The sequence below is a fragment of the Pan troglodytes genome, chromosome 1 (genome assembly GCF_028858775.2).
Source record: "Pan troglodytes isolate AG18354 chromosome 1, NHGRI_mPanTro3-v2.0_pri, whole genome shotgun sequence".
Classification (NCBI taxonomy): domain Eukaryota; kingdom Metazoa; phylum Chordata; class Mammalia; order Primates; family Hominidae; genus Pan; species Pan troglodytes.
The window spans coordinates 155,829,899-155,834,237 of record NC_072398.2 but is presented as its reverse complement, the minus strand read 5'-3'; the positions used below and the strand labels follow the sequence as shown (position 1 = coordinate 155,834,237).

At 42.1% G+C, this 4,339-nt stretch overlaps 1 non-coding gene across 1 annotated transcript; it reads left to right on the top strand.

The window, feature by feature from the left end:
• Positions 1 to 4,005: 4,005 nt before the first annotated feature.
• Positions 4,006 to 4,109, top strand: LOC112207050 (U6 spliceosomal RNA). Its single transcript, XR_002941531.1, has one exon. It is a non-coding gene; the product is annotated as a U6 spliceosomal RNA (small nuclear RNA).
• The last annotated feature ends 230 nt before the right edge of the window (positions 4,110 to 4,339 follow it).

Genomic DNA, 4,339 nt, shown 5'->3' with positions numbered 1-4,339 from the left:
AGAGGCAGTTTGTTGTGATTTCTGTTTTTTTACATTGCTGAGGAGTGCTTTACTTCCAACTATGTGGTCAATTTTGGAATAAGTGCTATGTGGTGCTGGGAAGAATGTATATTCTGTTGATTTGGGGTGGAGAGTTCTGTAGATGTCTGTTAGGTCTACTTGGTTCAAAGTCAAGTTCAGGTCCTGGATATCCTTGTTAACCTTCTGTCTCTTTGATCTGTCTACTATTGACAGTGGGGTGTTAAAGTCTCCCATCTTTATTGTGTGGGAGTCTAAGTCTCTTTTTAGGTCTCTAAGGACTTGCTTTATGAATCTGGGTGCTCTTGTATTGGGTGCATATATATTTAGGATAGTTAGCTCTTCTTGTTGAATTGATCCCTTTACCATTATGTAATGGCCTTCCTTGTCTCTTTTGATCTTTTTTGGTTTAAAGTCTGTTTTAAAAGAGACTAGGATTGCAACCCCTGTTTTTTTTTTTTCTTTCTGCTTTCCATTTGCTTGGTAGATCTTCCTCCATCCCTTTATTTTGAGCGCATGTGTGTCTCTGCACATGAGATGGGTCTCCTGAATACAGCACTCTTGATGGGTCTTAACTCTTTATCCAATTTGCCAGTCTGTATCTTTTAATTGGGGTATTTAGCCCATTTACATTTAAGGTTAATATTGTTATGTGTGAATTTGATCCTGTCATTATGATGTCAGTTGGCTATTTTGCCCATTAGTTGATGCAGTTTCTTCCTAGCATCGATGGTCTTTACAATTTGGCCTCTTTTTGCAGTGGCTGGTACTGGTTGTTCCTTTCCATGTTTAGTGCTTCCTTCAGGAGCTCTTGTAAGGCAGGCCTGGTGGTGACAAAATCTCTCAGCATTTGCTTGTCTGTAAAGGATTTTATTTCTCCTTCACTTATGAAGCTTAGTTTGGTTGGATATTAAATTCTGGGTTGAAAATTCTTTTCTTTAAAAATGTTGAATATTGGCCCCCACTCTCTTCTGGATGGTAGGTTTTCTCCTGAGAGATCTGCTGTTAGTCTGATGGGCTTCCCTTTGTGGGTAACCTGACCTTTCTCTCTGGCTGCCCTCAGCATTTTTTCCTTCATTTCAACCTTGGTGAATCTGACAATTATGTGTCTTGGGGTTGCTCTTCTCGAGGAGTATCTTTGTGGTGTTCCCTGTATTTCCTGAATTTGAATATTGGCCTGCCTTGCTGGATTGGGGAAGTTCTCCTGGATAATATCCTGAAGAGTGTTTTCCAGCTTGGTTCCATTCTCCCCATCACTTTCAGGTACACCAATCAAACATAGATTTGTTCTTTTCACATAGTCCCATATTTCTTGGAGGCTTTGTTCATTTCTTTTTACTCTTTTTTCTCTAAACTTCTCTTCTGACTTCATTTCATTAATTTGATCTTCAATCACTGATACCCTTTCTTCCACTTGATTGAATCAGGTACTGATGCTTTTGCATGTGTCACATAGTTCTCATGCCATGGTTTTCAGCTCCATTAGGTCATTTAAGGTCTTCTCTACACTGTCTATTTTAGTTAGCCATTCGTCTAATCTTTTTCAAGTTTTTAGCTTGCTTGCGATGGGTTCTAACATCTTCCTTTATCTCAGAGAAGTTTGTTATTACCGACTTTCTGAAGTCTACTTCTGTCAACTCATCAAAGTAATTCTCAGTCGTGCTTTGTTCTCCTACTGGCAAGGAGCTGCGATCCTCTGGAGTAGAAGGGGCACTCTGGTTTTTAGAATTTTCAGCTTTTCTGCTCTGGTTTCTCCCCATCTTTGTGGTTTTATCTACCTTTGGTTTTTGATGATGGTGACCTACAGATGGGGTTTTGGTGTGGATGTCCTTTTTGTTGATGTTGATGCTATTCCTTTCTGTTTGCTAGTTTTCCTTCTATCAGTCAGGTCCCTCAGCTGAAAGTCTGTTGGAGTTTGCTGCAGGTCCACTCCAGACCCTGTTTGCCTGGGTATCACCAGCATAGGTGCAAAACAGCAAATATTGCAGAACAGCAAATATTGCTGCTGATCCTTCCTCTGGAAGCTTTGTCTCAGAGGGGCACCTGGCTGTATGAGGTGTCAGTCAGCCCCTACTGGGAGGTTTCTCCAAGTTAGGCTACACGGGTATCAGGGACCCACTTGAGGAGGTGGTCTGTCCATTCTCAGAGCTCAAACACCATGCTGGGAGAACCACTGCTCTCTTCAGAGCTGTCAGACAGAGATGTTTAAGTCTGTAGAAGTTTCTGCTACTTTTTGTTCAGCTATGCCCTGCCCCCAGAGGTGGAGTCTACAGAGAGAGACAGGCCTCTTGAGCTGCAGTGGGCTCCACCCAGTTCGAGCTTCCTGGCTGCTTTGTTTACTTACTCAAGCCTCAGCAATGACAGACACCCCTCCCCCAGCCAGGGTTGCCAGTTCGATCTCGAACTAGGAGTGAGCAAGGCTCCATGGGCGTGGGACCCTCTGAGCCAGGCACGGGATACAATCTCCTGGTGTGCCATTTGCTAAGACCATTGGAAAAGCACAGTGTTTAGGTGGCAGTGTCTCGATTTTCCCGGTACAGTCTGTCATGGCTTCCCTTGGCTAGGAAAGGGAAATCCCCAAACCCCTTGTACTTCTTGAGTGAGGCGATGCCCCGCCCTGCTTTGGCTGGCTCTCCATGGGCTGCACCCACTTTCCGACCAGTCCCAATGAGATGAACCAAATACCTCAGTTGGAAATGCAGAAATCATCTGTCTTCTGCATCGATCATACCAACAGCTGCAGACTGGAGCTGTTCCTGTTCGGCCATCTTGGAAGGGACCCCCATTTTATTTTTTTTCTTGCTTTATTTTTTGAGTTTCTTGTAGATTCTGGATATTAGTCCTTCGTTGGGTGCATAGGTTACAAAAAATTTTCTCCCATTCTGTGTGTTGTCTGTTTACTTTGCTGATTATTTCTTTTGCTGTACAGAAGCTTTTTAGTTTAATTAGGTGCCATCCATTTATCTTTGTTTTTGTTGCATTTGTGTTTGGGTTCTTGGTCATGAATTCTTTGCCTAAGCTAACATTGAGAAGAGTTTTTCAAATGTTATCTTCTTGAATTTTTATGGTGTCAGGTCTTAGATTTAAGTCTTTGGTCCATCATCAGTTGATTTTTGTGTAACGTGAGAGATGAGGATCCAGCTTCATTCTTCTACATGTGGCTTGCCAATTATCCCAGCACCATTTGTTGAATAGGATGTCCTTTCCCCACTTTATGTTTTTGTTTGCTTTGTCAAAGATCAGTTGGCTGTAAATATTTAGCTTTATTTCTAGGTTCTGTATTCTGTTTCATTAGTCTACATGCCTATTTCCTTTTTTTTTTTTTTTTTTTTTGAGACTGAGTTTCACTCTTGTTGCCCAAGCTGGAGTGCAATGGTGCGATCTCAGCTCACCGCAACCTCCACCTCCTGGGTTCAAGCAATTCTCCTGCCTCAGGCTCCCAAGTAGTTGAGATTACAGGCATGTGCCACCACACCCAGTTAACTTTGTATTTTTAGTAGAGACAGGGTTTCTCCATGTTGGTCAGGCTGGGCTCAAACTCCCAACCTCAGGTAATCTGCCCACCTCGGCCTCCCAAAGTGCTGGGATTACAGGCATGAGCCACTGCGCTCCACCTTACATGCCTATTTTTATACCAGTACCATGCCACTTTTGTAACTATAGACTTGTAGTATAGTTTGAAGTCCAGTAATGTTATGCCTCTAGGTTTGTTCTTTTTGCTTAGTCTTGCCTTGGCTATGTGAGATCCTTTTTGGTTCTTTTTTGGTTCCATATGAATTTTAGGATTGTTTTCATAACAAGAAATTTCCTTTAAACATGTTGGCTGATTGTCCCACCCTTTTTTCCTTCCTACATAAATAGAAATATTAGATGAGTGAGGTTAGGAGTACTACTGAGAATGGTTAGCTGTTCACTCCTCTTTCTTAGGAGCCAGCTGCCCTTGGGGAACAGATATCTGCCTTGCTGTTATTACAAAACTTGGCTTATGTGCTCACTTTAACAGCACCTGTACTAAAATTGGAATGATACAGAGACTAGTGTGGTCCCTACACAAGGATGATATGCAAATGTGTGGAGTGTTCCATATTTTTAATCATTGGCATCCCTGAAAGAGATGGGGAGGGCACAAACAACTTGAAAACTGTTCCAGGTTATAATTTATGAAAACTTCACCAACCTCTCTAGAGAAGTCAACAGTCAAATTCTGGAAATACAGAGAACCTCTGCAAGATTCTACAGAAGAAGATCACCCCCAAGACACATAATCATCAGATTTTCTAAGGTCAAAATAAAAGAAAGGAATGTTAAAGGCAGCTAGAGA